Raw genomic sequence first — 18,659 nt, 5'->3', positions numbered from 1 at the left:
ACTGCTGGGGAGGGAATTGCGCCATCGGCAAGTGCCACATGGGCTATAACCTAATTTCAGCAGAGCTGCTGCCCTTTTAGCTCGAGGTGCAGTTAGAGCTGTTGTTTTGTGACCAGGGAATACCTGCAGCCCAGCAGGGAGCTACATCTTGTCATCATGTATGGGTTAAAACTGACCAGAGCTTCCTTCCCCAAAGTGCTGATCGCTGCTGCTTTGGTGCTCATCAGGGGTCAACGGGCTGTTTCACTGTGAGTCTCTGCCTGGAGCTGCTCGATGTGTCTTTCCACGTTGCCTTGTGTGTGCGAGGGTGTCCCGTGCGGGGCTCTGTGGGCGCCCCTGGGCAGTGCTGGGCTCTGTCAGGGTTGGGGCACAGTGGGCTGCGGGCTCCATCCCTGCTCCTGCCGGATGGTGCTTGGAGAAAGCCACGGGGATCCGCTTGCTGGTACCGACCTGAAGCTGCGGGTCGTTGTCAGGGGCAATATTCAGGATAAATGCCGAGGAGAGCTGCAGAATCTGTCGCTTTGGCCTGCTGGGCGGGGGAGGCCCAGTCCATGGCCGTGGGTGCTTTCAGGAGGGCACTGGTGGCTCTGCACTAGCTCATCGCTGTCCGGATCTGCCCCTTTGGGTCTCTGTCTCAGCTTTTTGCACGGTTTGAGTGTCTCTTCCTTTCCTGCTGTGTTTTTTACCTCTCCACAAGGTGTTCACCGCTGTCCTCTTCCATTTCTCCTTGCAACCAGCTGCCTGCACCACCGCTATACCAGCGTCATCCCTGGGCAGCCCCAAGCGTTGACCTGCTCCATGCTGGTTTCTGCTGGGTCAGACCCATTGCTGAGCTCACACCACCAGTGCCCGCCCAGGAGCCCCATCCTGCTGGGGGGTCTGTGCAGGCTCCCCTCCCTCCCACTGCAAGTCCGTGATCAAAATGACATTATTTTCCAGGTTCAGTCCTCCAACACCTAAATTTTTCGTCAAACCCCAACCACCGAAGGAGGAGAGAGCCTGGTCAGAGCGCTCAGCGTCTGCAGAGAGCAGCTCCAATGGTGGAGGTGTGGAGGAGCCAGCCAAAGCCCTGGGAGCAGTGGGGGATCCTGCCCGAGAGCCAGCAGATGCAGACCACTCCCCAGAAGCGAAGGTACGTTTTCCTGTACACCTGCCGCTTGCGTTGCCTCCCCAGCTTCCACTGACAAGCCGTGCTCGTGCCAACCTCCCTTTCTGCTGCCCCGCTGTTGCGTACCCTGAGAGCGGGCTGGGCAGCAGGGCCAGCAGCTGGACACGGGGCTGCTAGGGAGGGAGAAATGGAGTAGTTTTGCTTGGAGAAGCCCAGTCAGATCCTACTGACCTATGTTGAGTTTGGGATTTTTTTTCAGGGTGGTTTGTTGTTTGTTTTTTTTTTTTTTTTTTTTACCATGTAAAATGAGGCTTTTATCTGTGTTGTGATGTGAAGGCTTCCAGTTTCCTTCCTGTATCAAGCTGTGCCAAGTACTGCCACCTTGTTCTGCATCGTGTGGGGCAGAGGCTGCTCCTGGGGCAATAAAAAAGGATGTAAGAAAGCACAGGAGGTTCTGAAAGTGCCAGTGTCGGCACTAAGTTCAAGCAGAGGGGTTGTACCTGCTTACATCCAAATATCAGTCATTTTGACGTTATAGCTCTGCACGTTTTTTCTGACATAGGAGAAATGATACCCTGTAAGCATCAAGAATAGTGTGGCTGAATGTTTTCAGATAGAAGTATGAAATCATCTTGATTTCCTGCTTTGTTGCCAGATGTGCACAAATAAACCAGGGAAATTCAAGTGGATATGGCTTAGTGGGATCCAGAATTCTTTCAAGGGATGCATCTGGATTGCAGCTTCATCTGCTTGTGTCACTGCATCAAGGCAATATCCACACAACACCTCTGGGGTGGTGGGAGACCATAGGCCTAGGAAAGATGTGGGGTAGCATCTTTGGGAATACGCACTTGGCAAAGCTTTGTTGGGTTGGAAAATGTGGAGACGACAGAAAGAGCATTGAAGCATGAGAAATCTCAGCCCTCCCCAGTGTTTTATCTGCTGGGGAGATGTAGCCTCTGATTAGGTCTAAGGAAGTCCCGTAAATATTCTTGCAGATTCTGCCGATGTCAAGGCCCCAGCCCAAAGCACTTCTTGAAGCAGGGGTTCTTAAACTTCAAGAGCCATCACAAAGCCCTCGTTTATAAATAGGGCTCAGAAGCCCAGGAACAAGGTTGCTTTTGCAAAATGACATCTCTGAGGTTAAACACCAGCTCTCAGCTGCTGCAAGACAGAAAAACATCTTGGCTGCCTTCTTCAGGAAGGTGTCGTTCGAGAAGAATGACCCAGGGGAGATCCTCAGCCCTCCAGCAGCAATGAGTGTGCGAGATGAAACTTAAGCACTATCTGAAATTGGATGGTTGTGCCAAGGACTTATTTTCCTGATTTTGATACTTCTCCCTTGCAGCTGTGTTCCTGTGTTTGTCGTGGAGAACCTGACCTGTCCACGTGGGGGATTCTCAGTGTGTCCTTGGGCAGGAGTGACCAAAGCTGGGCTGGCGTGAGGGTGCAAAATGGCCTTGAGGTCTTTGCCAGGACTGAGTGCTGGGTGCCTCCAGCTTCCTCGTGCAGCTTGTGCGTAGGAAGCGCAGATGGAGCCCGTGTGTCATCTGTGGGTGGACTTGACCCATACCCAGCTGATGGCATGGACAGACCCGTACTTGATTTGCACCCAGGTCCCATCTCAGCTGCTCCTGGCTTGATGAGGTGGTGGAGCTTGCAGCAGAGAGGTCTCACCCAGACCAGCCAGCTGCATGCTACAGCCCATGACGCTTGTTTTCCAGATGCTGCCATCAGGTGCTGCGGAGCCTCAGAGCCTGGTGGGGATCAAGAAACTGATGCCGTTGGTGGAGGCAGAGCCCCTGCCCTTGGGAATGGAGGAGGTAAGTGGGAATCTGTATTGCTTCCGTGTTTCCAGTGTGGCAAGCAGTTATGTAGCCGCCACTCCCACTGGTGGCCCTCAGCGCCGCTCACGGAACAGCCTCACAGCCCTCCAAGCACCTTGCACAGCACCGCTGAAGCAACTGGTCGTTGGAGAGGCCACGCGGGACATGTCGTGGGGCTGACCGAGGGTGTCACCTGCGCAGCAGCTACGGAGGGCGTTGTTCATCTTGCTACTAATCAAGTGGTTGACGGGAAATTTCTGCAGTAGCTTTGCTGTAGCGTCTTGAGAGAGAGCAGCGTGCAACTGGGAGAGAGTGAAAAGCATCAGGAGTCAGATGAGGTGGGCTGCAGTCCTGCCCCTGGCCCCAGGGGCTCTCACCTCCGAATCTCATGGTTTTCTAAAGGCAGTAAAAGGTGGTTTTAAAGGCAAGTTCTGCAGTGGAGAGAATTTCTTGCTGCCAGGAGACGTCCCAAATTACTTTAATGTAGTGTATTAATTAGGGAGTATGGGAGAAGATTGTTCCCATGGTCCCTCCACTGGTAAGTGGAACGGATGCAGGATGAGGTTCGGATGATTTTGCCTGTGTTGAGGAAGAGGCCCTTCCAGCCATGTCTGTACTTTGCTCCAAGCTGTGGCTGCTCTTCCGCATCAATTTCCATGCTCGACATCTCGATCTCTCCTCCCCTCCCTCCAGGTGTTCGACATCCTGCCGCTGTACGGCGTGCTGCAGCCAGGCGAGAGCCAGCGGGTCACATTCACCTTCTTCGGCCACGCAAACATCGTTGCCCGTGTCATGGCGCTGTGCAGGGTGGAGGGAGGCCCGACCTACAAGGTGGCGCTGAGCGGGGAGGCTTCGGTCATCAACTACCTCCTAGACACCGCAGAGATTGACTGCGGGCTGCAGGTACTGCGCGCTTCTCTTGGCCAAGGTCCTGGTCTTGAGACCATCACTGGCGGATTGCTGCCCACCTAGGCCTAGGGCTCACTTCCCCTTCCCAGCTTCTTTTTTGTTTTGGCTCTGTGCCTTGGAAGTACAACCTTTGAGTGGTACGTCCTTCCTCCAAGCTGGTTTTTAATGGCTATCTCCACCCTCCCCAAAGCTGGGAATTGCTCCTCTTCAAGGTAACTAATGCTGCTTCATGAGGCAGGCAGGATCCCAGGGGTGATCTCCAGAGGGACGTGCCCAGAGGCATTCATCTGCTGATCCACTCCTAAAGCCTGAGGTCCCAGGAGATGCTTTCTTTCAATGCTTTTGATTAATCAACAGAATGAACCAGGGAGGAAGTTAACTTGGGCTTCCCAGTCACTGTAGCTGGAGAGCGTGTCCCAGAATAGTCCCCACTTCTCTTCAGTTACAACCCCCCGGATGTTTCCAGCTGTTGGCCCATGCATGTGTTGCACTGTCTCCCCTTTTGCTGTCGCTGCAAGCTCCGCAAGTACTTGTATGTGGGTGCCTTTTCTTCTGCAGTGTCTTGATGCCACCTCCTTTGGTTCAGGTGGGCGTCAGATGACACCTTAAAGGGCAGAGAACTTGTATCCTCTTTGGTTCCTTTTTACTGATCTTCATGGGGTTGGCATTGCCCCTCTGCATGCTGCCAGAAGTGTTTGTTCCTGTGTAGGGCTCAGAGGCCCCCTGTGGCTGTGGGTTCCCCATGTCAACCAGGGAGAGTCAAGTGCCTGAACCTCCTCAGTCTCTGCTTCTCTCCTGTGTTGTGTTCATTCGCTCTCACCCCAATGAAAGCAGGAGATCCCCAGTATCAGGCCGTGTCTTCAGCCTCCCACTCCTCCGTCCTCTCTTTAGATGTTTAACAAAGTCACCGAAGCGGAGGTCACCCTGCAGAACAGCGGGAAGGTGGGATTCACCTACGTGGTGCCAAACCCTAGCGCAGCCACCGCAGAGAGCCCTCTGCCCGGCGTGCCCCTGGTCGTGCCCAGCGCGGTGAGTACGGAGGTGGTACAAATGATTAACCCTGGCCCTGTGTCAGGCTGCCCAGGAGAGGGTTGTAGCGGAAAAAGGGAGAAAACAAAAGGAAAACCAACCAAACCCCACAAAAGCCGCCAGGAGAGAGGCAGGGCTGTAAGCAATGGCTGCTGGGGGCAGAGTAGGCCAAGTGGGCACAGTCCTAATCGACTCCCTTAATGGCCTCTGCTGGCGGGTGGCCCTGCCGTCACACAGCAACTGCCAGCGGGAGGCTCGACTGCTCCGGTGCCTCCCTGGGCCCCAGCTGCTGAGCGCTCTGCTGGTGCTGGCACCGGAGCCGGAAGGTTCAGGCCCTGTTGAGGGTCACCTCACGGGGCTGTGTGATGGATGGGATTTGCTCCTGCCTGTAACCAACACTGCCTGCCCTCTGCCAGCACTAGCCAGGCGAGACCTAAACGCTTCCTTGCTCGGGCATGAAGCTCTTTTGCCAGAAATCCTGACAGCCCCAGTACCGCTCCCTCCCTCCTCCAGCCTCACTGCTCTGCGGCAGCTTTGTGGGGCAGCGAGGGGGCCAGGAAGCAGCAGGGCTGGAACAGGGCGGGGAGGAGTTTGCAGCATCCCGCCAGCCCAGCTTCAGTCCGGCGTGGATGTCTGGGCTGGAGCAGCCATCCTAGCTATGTCCCTCTGTTGCAACGGGAAGGGGAAGCCAAATGGCTTTCACACCTCCTCACGCTGGCCCCCACAAGGGAGGACACACGGACACCCTCTTCCCGCGAGCTCCTACAAACACAGCTCTGCCTGGGCCCGCGCAGTCAGCGATGTAACAGCACCATCGGTGCTGGCAGCTCGGCGGGGCTCGCTCTCGCTGCGCTGTGTTGTGTGCTGGAGTGAGGGTTCAGGGAACCGAGTGGCAGGATCTGTCCCACTCAGCAGCTTGTCCCTGCAACGGGGAGGGGAGCGGGGAGCCGAGGGTCCAGCCCTGCGTGCAGAGCGTGAGCCAGGGAAAGCTGCAGCTGTGTCCTGTCACCCGGAGCCGTGTTGCTGTCTGCTTGCATATGCTCTCAACCCGGCTGGTGTGAGCCCAGCCCGGGGCTTGGACAGACCTTCTGGAAGCCCGGAGAGGAGGTGCCCTTCCCGGCAACACCTTCTTCCCTAAGTCTCGTCCTAGTCTCTACTCCTGTGTTTCCAGGGATGTCTGTTTTCAGGTCAGCATGAGTCTGGAAAGGCTTGTGCACCCTTGGTGTAACCGCCCAGGCAGGAGATGTTTGGTTGGGATTATTAATAAGGGGCCAGGCCCCTCGACACCAGCCTGGGAGCCACTGATGTGCTGTGACAGGAGCTGCCAGCCCTGCTGAGAGTGTGGGCACTTCACTCGTCTTCCATAGCGGCTGGTACAAGAGCTTTTATTTACTCGGTCTGGCTCTTGCTAGCAGAGGGTAAACACCATCAGAGAAGAGCTGTGCTCGTGCTGAGCCACGCGCAGTCTGTTGGTCTGCCGTGTGGGAGTGCCTCCCTACAAGCCCTCTGAAGGACATCCTGCATCCTGGGGTAGGAGACTTCAGCTTTTGGATACCGGAAAGCTAGAAAGTGATGTTATCTGACATTTTCTTCTATAAGGGAACCCATCTCCTCTTCTCACTGGGTCTATTGTCTGAACCATCCCTCCCCAAACCCTATTTGGTGCATTCCCTCCCTCTTCTCTCACGCTCTGCAGTGTTACGTTGAACCTGGCAAGGAGCAAGTGCTGAAAGTCTGTTACCTGCCGGGAGTGCCTGGAGTCTTCTGCAGGACTTTCCAGATCCGAGTGGGTCACCTGGAGCCACAAGAAATTTCCCTGAAAGGAGAGGGGATCTTTCCCAGGATCTGCTTGAACCTGCCCAGGAACATCAAAGGTGAGCACTGCCTGTCTGCTCCCCAGGAAGGTCCCCTGGCTTTTCCCCCATGTCGTAGACCCACAGGGCAGCTCACACCCGCCTCCACCGAGGCTGGAGGTTTCAGGGCTGTCAGACCAACACTCAACCCTCTGGTTGCTTCCTGAGTTTCTAGAAGCCCCTGTGGGCTTCGCCCCGGGAACCATCATGCAGAGCTTGCCAGCGTATCTGTCGGAGGCCTGGAGAGATGATGGCTAGACAGAAGTGCTTGGGAAAGCTGTAATACAGGCTGGCAGGGATTTGGGCAGGGATGGATTTGCATCATGTTGTAGGGGATGAGATGTTCCTGTGGGGAGGAAGATGGGTGGGAGGGAACATCAGGATTGATAGAGGAAAAGCAGCATTCACTTTCCATACATTGTGTGAAGAGTGTGTTTCTGGGAGAGGCCAGCATCGGGGAAAGTGGGGCTTCCCAGCTTCACTGGGAATGGTGCTGTGCCCATGCTGCTATTTGTGGATGTTTTCTTCCTTCAGGAAATGAAAAATACGAAAAGGTCCTCAAGGAGGTGACAGAAAAGATGGAGAAAGATGGACAGAGAGATGAAGCAGTTGCTCTGAAGGAGGCTGTGGCTGCAGAGCCACCCATGGACGACTCTGGCACTGTGGTGAGAATGGCTGCTGCCCCATTTGGCACATGCCACCCTGTCCCTGTGTCATCTGATCCCCTTGCACCCTGCTCAGGCTTCCTGGTGCCCTGCTGGCACTTGGGACCTCCCTGCCCACACCTGGCCATGATCATGCATCAGCTCTGCGTTGCCCCAGGGGCTGCTCACCTGTTCCTTCTGTAGATCATGAGCTTCCTGACTACCCCAGGGAGATCCTGAAGACCATGCTCGAGTGATTGCATTTCTGGTACTTTGTGATGGGCATGTAGGTCATCACTGGGGTGTTGGTTGCTCACCACCCAAGCCCTGCCAGGTTTATGGGGCTTAATAGCAGCAGCCTGGCTGGCTGGGACTGTGCTGTCAGTGCTCATCCCCAAGGGGCACCAGCTTTATTGCGATTCCCTTTTCAAGAGAGCTTTTGTCCCAGCCAGGCTTTGGTGGCAGCTGGGGGCAGGCAAATACTTGGAGCTCTGGAAGGTTCCTGACTTTGTCTGTCTGTCTGGACAGGTCAGCCTTCATAACAGTGACTGGGCAGGCAAAGATGCTGGAGTTCGTTTCCCTTGAGATGAGGTCCTGACTAAGAGAGCAGGAGGTGTCACAGACACTGAGCAATGAGACAGGAGGACCCCATCACCCGTCTTGACAAGAGCAGGGTGGGTCCTCTTTCAGAGACAAGCCTGTGCCTTGGGAAGGACCTTTGTTAACCAGCCCTTGTCTTGCCTTTCCTCAGCTGGACACTCGTCTGCAGATGGAGATGGAGCAGGTGCTGATAGAGAAACACGCCCTGGAGCAGCAAAAAGCTCTTTCCTCTGGTCCTCTGGAGGCCGCTGCCTTTGACCAACATGCTCGTCGGAGGCTTCTCAGGTTAGTAGGGACTCCTGTACCCTATGTCCAGATGCCCCAAGGGTAACACCCAGCAGTGCACCCCTGCTCCTGAGAGCTCTTTGTGTCTGCAGAGCTGGGAGTAGCTGGGGACTTCAGAAAGGGTCTGATCCTGATGGCTTTGACATTTGAACAGTGAGCAGCTGAGTGTCCTCACGTCCACAGTGCCACCCTGAGCTTTGGAGGTGCTCAACTCCCCACAGATGCTGGGTTCTGTTCTTAGAGCTGAGGGGGCCCAGTGCAGACCATCAAGCCCTTCCTGACAGCCCAGATGCCATCCCTGCTGAGCAGCTCTGGAAGAGGCGACTCAAAGCTGGTGTCTTTGTTCCAACTAACAGACCACACTAAGCACAAAGAGCAGGGAATCACATGGGTTGACAAACCCTAAATCAGGTGGCTTGGATGCTTGTGGGACTTCAGGGCTTACCTAGGTAACTTGGCCCTTCCCTTTGCTCCTTCGTGATGAGGCACGGGCACGGTAGGCTTCAGTTCAGGAAGAAGCTGGTCTGCAAACCAGATCATTTAGATGCTTTTCTGAGTGGGATTGCTCTGGAAAAGGCCCTTCCCGTGAATCTTGTAGGTGTTGATTTACCGGTGCTGCTCTGGGGGCAGATCTGGCTGCAGAGCAGTGAAGATTTCCTGTGCAGGCAAATCTTGTTACAAAGTCCTGAAGTAATTTCAGGCTTGGGCTGTGCACCAGGCTTAGCAGTGTCACTGAGACCAGTGGACGCCCAGTGGACTTACCTACTGTGGCTTTTCATAGCAGAGGAGCTGTGACCAGTGTCCATTTTAAACTAATTTTATTTTGAGGTCCCATTGGTAGCTGATGAAACCTGGGACCCACATTCCCTGTGACTCACCAAAGCCTTATTACCAGGTGGTCAGGCCTTGGGTTTCACAGGCTTGAATTGAGTTTTTACAACGGCGGATACAAAACTATCCACTTTATTTGCATCTTCCTTGGAAATGTAGCCAGGCTGTCCTTGTTCCTCCTTTCAGAGCTGAGCTGCCCGAGTACATCCTGGACTTTGGCTATGTCATTCTCTGTAGCGTCTGCACGCACATGGTGAAGATCACCAACACCGGGCGGTTCCCTGTGTCCTTCCATGCTGATGGACAGGTCCTGCGTGACACAGGTAACCAGGGCTGGAGAGACTTTGTGTGCACTTGAAGGAGCTGTCTCTGACAGATTACCTTCAGCCACTGGACATGGGGCGGGTTTTAAGTGCTTGTTTGTGTAGGTTTTTTTCCTCCTGGGGACCCTCTGCCTGGTGCTTTAGAGCCTGAGTTCTCCTGGCCAGCAGTGCTCAGAGACCTGGCCTGCCTGTGGCTGCCCTCACACTTCGTTGCAGGGGCTGGATGGGCTGATCACCTTGGTCACCTCTCAGTATCTTCTGCTCTTGGCTACCGTGAGCATCATCTGAGTTTCTTTGTGCACTCTGTGGGCTTGTGTTGCAAACAGATGGACCCTCCGTGGTTTGGAAGTGCTTTGTTTGGAGTTCATAATGTCGCAGCACTTCTGTTCAGCCTTTGTTGAGAAAACAGCCTGTGGGGTCCTCTGTTGTATCGAAATAGGCTCCTGAAACAGGCCCCCATCACATGGTGACTCGCTGTGTTTGAAGGGTGGTCAGGTGTCTCCTCTAAGCTGTTTTCCAGGGAGCACCACAGCATGGAGGAATCTCAGTTGGGAATTCTCCTTTGGAGAGGTCTGTGCATCCTCCCCTGGGATGCCTGATGAAGGAATTGCTGGAGCTTCTCAGCTGATACATTTCCTTTTTACCGTGTGGGCCTTGGACTCTGGCTGTGAAAACCCTTTGTCCTTGTGCAGTGACAAGGGAGAAAGAGTGGCAGGCTCCTCCAGAGATGCAAAGGGGTCCTTCACAGAGCTGCTGGCCAGACACCCAGATGGCCTTCACGTGCTTGTGACACATCTCATGTTGCTTGTGTATCTCAGCTGCTTTATCTCCATCTGTTCAAGGTTTCAGCGTGGAGCTGGACCATGCGAAGCACCTGCCCTGCTGCGAGACGGAAACATTCCAAGTGCGCTTTGATCCACAGAGCGCCAACCTGCCACTGGGAGAGGTGGATGTGCTCCTGCCCATCAAGGTACCCCTCGATGCTTCCTCACCTCCGCATGCCTGCACCACCTTTCGGGGCAGGCAGGAGGTCTGGGAGAGCAGCAGATGTCACCTGGGCTCTGAGCTGGATGTTTTGTCCTTCACTAGGTAGCAGGAGGCCCCACATTTCACGTCCGCCTTCGTGCCACCATGGCTGTGCCATCCCTCTGCCTCTCCCGGGACAGACTGGAGTTCTCTGCTGTCCAGTGTGGGCAGTGTCAGGAAGAAACCATCCAGCTCCACAATCAGCTCCAGGTCCCCTGTAAATGGTTCATCACCATGAATGAGCCTGTTCAGAAGGTAAAGCACAGACAGCACGTAACACCAGACTTCTTGGTTGGGTTTTCTTTGCCTCTCTGGCACTTTCTGCCCCTGTGGCTGCCTGAGCACTTGGGCTACGCCTTGTTTAGGAAGCTTTTGAGGGCACAGAGGAAGGCTGGTTCACCTCGACCTGTTCACTAGCTGATGCTTCACTGCTCTGCCATCTTCACCCATTCTTCCTTCTCCTCCGAGGACAGTGCCTCCCCCTCTGCCTGCCCTGCCTACATGTTTCCCCTCCAGTTCTAGGCCAGTGGTGGCCATGGCTGGTTTGGATGTGGGTGCCAAGGGTCTGTCCTCACAGACCAAGGAGACCTCACACAACTGTGTTTTGTGCTCAGGTGGACAAACACTTGCCAGCGAGCACGCGTCAGAAGCTGCTCCAGCAGTTGCAGTCCAAGCCCTGTGTCTTTGAGGTGCTGCCCTCGGCTGGAACCCTTGCTCCAGGGCAGCGATGCAACGTGCGAGTGAGGTTTTCACCCACGGAAGAGGTGAGATTGGCGGATCTGGCAGGGCAGTGTGGTAACAAGAGCCCAGCGCAGGGAGCAGGAGATGAGCTCTGCCTCCCTGTGGAGCTTTCTGCAAGTGCCGTACCCACTGTGCCTCAGTTTCCCCTGCAGTGCACTCTTCTGAGAAGTGCTTTGAAATTCCCATGGGGAGCTTGCACAGAGAGCATCAGGGCACTGCAGTGTGGCTGCCTCTGGGTGCATGGGGGGAAAAATCTGCCTGTTTCCCCTCATCTTCCCCCCTGCATGGGCGTATTTGCAGGGTGCAGCACCCTGGTGCAGAGCAGCTGGCACGTTTGCAGCGGATAACCCTGGAAGAGGCAACGTAGGCTCATCCTGCTGCTGGTACCAGCAGACAAAACAGCCACCAGACACCTTCCTGGGCACAGCAGGACAGTCCCCTGTAGCAGTGTGCTGCCAGCAGCTCCTGTGTCTCTGGCCCAGCCTGCCTGCACGTTCCCAGGCAGTTCGGGAGGCGGCATCAACGCCGGAGCGTTCCCAAAGGCAGTTTGCATGTGGCCACCGTGACTTGGAAACTGGCAGGGTGTAACAGTGTGGACACAAGTGCTCCCATGCCTGGGAATAGTCCCAGGGGTGTTTAGATGGCTAATAGCAGTGTAACCATCTTGTCTCTGGCTTTGACCAGAGCCAAACACTGAGCAGAGAAGACGACCCTTATTTCTAGCCAGTGAGAGCTCATCTGCCTCTCATGTAGCTGCTGTTTGCCTGACACAGCAGTGCCAGGACTGCGTCTGGGCAGCACAGCCCTGAGGACCTTTCTCCTGAGCATTGCACTCCCTCGTGTGAGGTGAAAACATCTTATAGTCCATTTAAATCTGTCTGATACCCAAATATCCAGTTACGCATCACACCAGGATTCATCCCAGTTACTCGGAGCCAGCATGCAGATGCTGTAGCCCCTGCTCTTTTTTCCCTTCACCTTAGAGGTACTGGTGACACCCTGACCTTGGTGCAAGGGTTGCATTTGAGGCCCTGTCACCTGGGACTTCATGAAGGAGCTTTCTGCGCTTCTCTCTTTTCAGAAGTCCTACAGAAGTGAGCTGAGGATTAACGTTTGCCAGAGCAGCCAGCATCTCCACCTGCAGGTCTCAGGGCAGGGGCTGGAGCCCCAGCTGGAGTTCAGCCCCCCAGTGCTGGAGCTGGGACCGTTGCTGCCATACAGCCGTGGGGCGGAGGGGACAGTGGTGGTGAAGAACCCGTACGAGTTGCCCATTGAGTTTTACTCGCTGGAGAACGATCAGCAGTACCTTGCTGAGGAGCAGGTGAGCGGGAAGGCCTGGTCCCCCTGTGCGTGCTCCCGTAGCTCTTCACAGCACTCCAGCATTCCCAGGCTCGCGCCAGGGCGATGGAGGCAGTCCCCAGGGCAGAGCCTGGTGGCATTTCAGGGTTAGGCAGCTCTGCCCGCGGGCTGTGAAGGCGCTTGGATAGTCCGTGTTGTTGGGAGGAAGGAACGAGGGAGAAGATGGGTTGGTGTGTGAATCTGTTCATGGGATGAAGGTCCAGAAATGCACCCCGTCTGTGGTTTCTCTTCCCCACGTGCACAGATCCTGCGGCTGCTGAAGGACTACGATTGCCACAACACCTTGTTGTTGCCTCTGCGCACCCCGGGTGAGAAGCTGCCCCTGGAGGTGCTGGAGTACTATCAGGACCAGAAGAGGCTGCAGGATGAGCAGGAGCAGTCCAAGGCTGGCAAACCAGCAGACCAGGACAATGGTGAGGGTTTGGCATTGGCTGTGCTGAATGTAGGCACAGCAAGGAGTCCAGCCCACGTACCCTGAGCTCTCCATGGGAAGCCCGTGCTTTTAGCAGCCGCCCGTTCCCCAGCTTGGTAGAGGAATTCCCGGGTGAAAGTCTGTGGCTCACGCCTCCTTTACCAGCCCTGAGTGCAGCCAAAGCAAGCTCCTATCTGCCTGCCACGCACTGGAGAAATAACCAGTATGTCCCCTTGTGTCCCTCAGCCATGAAGGGTAGAACTGGATGAGTTCTTCAGCCAGTAGGACCAGGTCTAATATCGCTAACTGTTTTATATTTGCTCGTTCCCAGCAACAAAAGCACAAGCTCAACGTTCCCATGAGGGGAGAGACAGCCTGGACAGGCTTCTCAGTGCCTCAGGAGTCTCCCTCCTTGGGAAATTTTCGGTCTTTTGCGTGTGGCCTTGCAAAGTGGCAAATAGCAAAGAGCAGATTGCTTGGCCATGTTCACCCTCTTCTTCCCTCTCCGTGTCCTTCCTCTTCAGCAAACTCTGAAGGTGTCCAGTCTCTGTCAGAACAAGGAGGAAAGCACTCTGCTGGGATCGTTCACACCATCTCATCCCATAGCTCAGTCGTTCTCTCCTCCATTTTTGATGAAAGCCAGTCCAAGAAGGTGGATTCTCAGTCTGCATGTGGAGAAGAGGAGGAGGAAGGTGTTGAGAAAAGATGCAGGACAGGTAATCCTCTGTTGTGGCAAAAGGGCCTCAGTGGAGAACTTCAGTGTCACCTCCATCACTTCACTGCAGCCTGGGGCCATCTTCACTCCTGTAGGCCCTGAATCTGTTCTTCTATGCAAAGGCTGTAGGATCCCAAGAAATCTGGGCCAGGGACAAGTGAGAGGCCAGGGAGGTTTTCCATTTGGCTTTGCCAAATGAGCACCTTTGCCCCCAGGAGCTGCTGGGATCAGGATGATGCTGTTCCTTTTCCTAGGCAGGGCAGCACGCTCTGTCCTGCGGGACGCTGCAAGCTGAAGGGGCTTTCTGTGACCTCCTAAGGGCAATGGTGGGAGCTCTTTGTAAATGCTGTTACGGTGAATTCAGAGCCCAGCCACATCTCCTGGTGTAATATTCCTAAAGCACCCAGCTCTTGGATAACTGCTTGATCCTCAAATGGAGCCTCTCCTTGGAACTGTGTGAAATGTCCAGTTCTCCCTGTCCCCCTGCCCGCACTCAGCAGGACCCGGGACCAAACTCCCATGAGGACCATGTTGCCAGTTCATGGAAGGAGATGCGGCCCAGTCCTTTTAGGTATTGCTGGATGCTCGTTCTTTCCTCTTTCTGCCGTCACATTTACTATACTGTGAACAGGCACCTTCACCAGTGTCTAGGGCAGACCCTGGCCTGCACAAGCCTAGAGGAAGGGCATGGTGAGACCTCAGGTGTGACCTTGGTTTCATCAGAGTCTCTTCACCTGGGATCTGAGGGGACAGGGAGGATGGTCAGGGTCACAGGTAGACAGGAGGCTGACTTTTCTATCCGGTTCTGCACAGCAGAGCATCGGCAAAGCACCGCCAGCAGCCAGGAGGCCGCGGGAGAACTGGGTGACAGCCCTGTCTGTAGGGCCATCGCCTGCCACATCGGCATCGATACCTTTGCAGAAGGGCACGCAGCCCGAAACCGCAGAGGGATTGTCGTCATTGTCCATGGGGCACCCCTGGCAGGTACGTGAGCCGCAGCCCTTGGCTGCAAGGAGTGGGGGAGCAGGAGAGAGATGTCCTGGTGGACCATGGGGCTTGGCTGACCAGCTGAAGTGAAGCAAGGTAAGCCCCAGTTCTGCTGGCACATGAAACTGCCCGAGGCCTTCGCCTAGCTGGTGCAAGTGGTGTGGCTCATCTTGTGTCTGTACAGTCAGGCTCTCGTTCCCCCAGACAGGGTGCTCGTGTCCCTGTTGCTTGGGACCACACTGCCTAGTGTCCGTGTTGCCTCGTGGGAGCAGCCCTTAGCCTGTACTGACCCCTAAACCGCGCCTGGATGTTGCCTGAGGCAATGCCAGCCAGCACAGGCTAACACGAGCGGTCTGAATGGTGGTGGGACAGGGCTCGAAACGTCACCCTGGGCCCAGGGTTGAGGTCACCGCGAGGGGCAAAGTCCTCAGCTGAACATGAGGTGGAGATGATGCACCTGGCTCTAGAGGACAACACTTTTAACCATGTTCAAGCTGCCTCCTTCGTGGTTATCCCTGAAAGGACACTTGCCTTCTGACCAGCCTTGAGACTCTGAAAACCTCTTTGGGAGATTTTCAGAGCCTGTCCCTGAAAATGCCTCACATGCAAGTGTCGCCAACCAGTCCTCCTCTCTCTCAAGGCAAGACGTCAGCAGCAGTCGCCCTGTCCAAACACTACGGCGCTGCCTGCTTGTCCATCGATGCCGTGGTGACGGAAGCCATCTCGGACGGGAGCAGCTCAGCAGGGCTCCGTGCCCGGGAGCTGTGCATCAGGGCTGCCATCGAGCAGAGCTGCAAGGAGTCAGAGGATGCCGGTAAGGAGAAATGCTGGACGCAGAACAGCTCTTCAGAAACCTGCCATGACCATCCACTTGTGCCTGCTCCAGGGAAGGAAGTTTGACAGCTCTTGGGTGTCTTAGGGAACATGGATGGGTGCAGCACGTAGAAATGCAAAGCTGTTTCATAAAGCATCTCTGGTTATTAAAAAGAAAAAAAAATCTCTATTTTAAGGGCTCAGACAGGGGCACTGTTACTGCCTCTGGGCTTCTTGGCCCATGTTCCTTTTTCTAGGAGCAGCGAAGCACACTTGTATCTTTCTGAGTTTTTAATATTTCCTCAAAGCTGAATCCAGCGTGCTTCTCATGGCCATCAGGCAGAACTGCTGCCCACTTTAACAAGGGAAGAAGCCCTCTGAAGTGGCTCATTAAGCACTAGATGACTGACTTTGAGTGTGGCTTCACAAACATGAGAGGAAGGGAAGAATAACCTCCCAGAGGAGTTTCAGATGAGACACACGCTGCAGAGGAGCACTTTTCTCCAGAGGTTTTCCTGTACATGCTCTCAGGTCACGCAGCTCGTGCATGTGGTGCTGCTCTCCATGTGAGACCGGCGACTTTTAGGAAACTTTATTGAGTGGTTGGTGCCCACCCTGAGCTCTGCAGGGTGAGGCCAGACCCTGGCTTTGGTGGGGGAAGTTTTGTGTTGCTCAGCTTTGAACCTGGTTGGGTTGGGAGCTGGTGGAAGGAAGAAGGGTCTAGGTCCTGGGTGGGATTATCCACTGCAGAGGATTTAGCTCCAGTGGAGATGAGTGCTGCAGCTGGGGCAGGGCTGTGTGTTACAGTCTCCATGTGAGAATGCAGGATGGGTGCAAACGATGGTCCTGGAGGAGGAATCCTTGATTTGATCCATAGGGGAGCGACTGTGCGGTGTCACCTGTGTGCGCATTTCGTAGGAGGGACCCAGGGCTGTGCATGAAAAACTCCCTGGTTTTAAAATCCAGTCTCAGATGCTGTGCTTGATTGTGCTAACAAGAGGAGCAGAGAAGGAGCTGCTTCTGGAGGGCAGCGCTGCTAATGCCCGGCAGGCTGGGGGACGAGTGCCGTGTCCCTGCCAGGGCGCAGGGCTGTGCCATTGGGGTGGAAGGTGCCTGCTCGCTCCCCGCTGAGCCGTCTGTCCTCTCTGCAGGTCAAAATGCAGAGGTGTCCCTCGGCCTGCGGTTCAGTGCAGAGGCCAGGCGCGGCTCAGACCTGAGCCGGCCCAGCTCTGGGGACACAGTCAGCCTGCGGTCCGTCCGTTCCCGAGGCTGGGCGAACGCTGCCCCGGGCAGGAGGAAGACCCATGGCCACACATCCCCATCGCTGAAGCAGCATTCAATGGATCCAGCAGGCTCCCAGGTGAAGCACGATCCACGCTGGTTAATGCCCGGGACTTTTCTGTTGCCTGTGGGAAGTGAAGGGGCTGCTTACAGAGCCCGGTGCGGGCGCATAGAGTGCAGAGCCAGCTGGGCGGGCTGGGTATGGCTTGGGGTGGCAACAAAACCCCGTGTTCTGGCAGAAGAACTCCACTGGGTCTTAACAGTTTGTTGGCAAAGTGCAGCCCTGGCTAACGTGGCTGCAGGCAGTGGGCAGAGCTGCAGGGTGCTGTGGCGGGGGCTTGCAAGCTTGGGTCTCTGCTGGCCAAGGGATGTACCCTCCGGGGTGTCCCCTAGAACTGTTGGCCTGCCGTTTTGTTCTTGTCTCCCACTAGTGAGAAACCCCAGTTGCAAGCCCAATGGTTGGAATTGTTCAGGCGTTTCCAAAGTGGTTTATTTTTCCTGTGGTATTCAACATTGCAGGGCTCGTCCAGTTCTCGTCTCGGTTCTCCCCTTCCCTGTGTTCCTGCACAGCGACGGCTGAGCGTCACCGGCAGCACAGAAGGAGAGCTGGGCTTTATGAGCTGCGTGCTGCCTGAGGACCTGCTGGTGGCCATCCTCTCTGAAAGGCTGCAGGTACGTGGGGTGGGGGCAAATGATACGTTCCTGCTACAGAGAGACAGGCAGTGAGGAACAATTCGGAGAGGAGGAGGTCTGTAGCTGCTGTTGGAGGGGTCCCGGGCTGTGTGCAGGGATCCTTGGGTGAAGCTGCAGATGCCGTAAGCTGGCAGAGCACGGGGAAAGATCAGAGCTTGTCTGAGCTGACGGCTGGTGTCCTTTGACCTTGGGGTTTACTGCCTCGCTGAGAGCCCAGTGCGTGCAATAGCTGACTTTCTCTCCTTTTCAACTTGATTCACAGCTGAGTGACTGCTACCAGGGCATGGTGTTTGATGGCCTGGAGACCCTCTTTGCACACAACATGGCATCTGCTCTCCTCTGCCTGCTCAAAGCTGTCAGAAATGGGCCGTATATCTATTTTGTGAACGTGTTCCAGGATTATGCTTCTCTGAAAGCCAGGGAGACAGCTGCAAAAGAGCAGGAAGGTGAGACTTCTCATTTTTGTACCTCTCAATCTTCTCTCAAGCTCTCAACCTTATCTGTGTGTATTTGGGCTACCGTCAGAGCTTGTAAGAAATGTTTTTATTAATCCTTCCTCCTTCTGCCTCAGTATAGCCAGTACTCAGCTCCCAGCTGCTTAAAATACAGCAGAGCTGAGGCTGTAAGCCTTGCCTTAGTCTCTAACATTAAAGCTTGGGCACAAGTGCAAGCTGCTGTGGCTCAGTAACTGGCCACTGGCCAGCTGTCCACAGCGCTGGTGCACGTGAGCCAGGTAAGGCCTGGGAACTTGCTGAGCAGCAACAGTTTGGGGGATTATCTGGATTTTGGAGTGGGGATATGCACTCCCCAGTATCTCCTGGTAGGGCGATAGGCTGGGTCAGGACAGAGTTGTGACTCCTTGCGGGTCACCTGGAACAGCAGGCTTCACTTGCAGTCGCTAATGGTTTCTCCTCTGCTCTGTGCTGAAGGACGGGAGCAGGAAGAAGCTGCCAGGAGGCAGAAAACACATCTCTGGGAGGTGGATGAGGAGGAGTACGATGCCCTCACTGAGGAGCAGAAAACTCAGTTTAATAACAATATCCGACAAGTCCAGCGTGAGAGGAAGAAGAGGTCTGTAAGCCTTCCATGGGTGATTCCCCAGGATAGTGTCCCCGAAGGGTTTCCCTGCTCCAGAGACCTTGGTGGAGCTCAGAGGGGTTACAGAGCAAAGGCCAAAAGTGTCCGTTATAGGCAGCACAAAGATGGCCAGTTCCACCTCCCTGG

The 18,659-nt window shown here is 55.1% G+C and overlaps 1 pseudogene; it reads left to right on the top strand.

Moving 5' to 3' along the window:
* LOC147412343 (axonemal central pair apparatus protein HYDIN-like) overlaps positions 1–18,659 on the top strand; it is a 65,006-nt pseudogene that overhangs the window by 13,731 nt on the left and 32,616 nt on the right.

The sequence above is a fragment of the Leptosomus discolor genome, unplaced genomic scaffold (genome assembly GCF_034619465.1).
Source record: "Leptosomus discolor isolate bLepDis1 unplaced genomic scaffold, bLepDis1.hap2 HAP2_SCAFFOLD_82, whole genome shotgun sequence".
NCBI classification, from domain to species: domain Eukaryota; kingdom Metazoa; phylum Chordata; class Aves; order Leptosomiformes; family Leptosomidae; genus Leptosomus; species Leptosomus discolor.
This window is presented reverse-complemented; position numbering and strand designations above follow the sequence as displayed.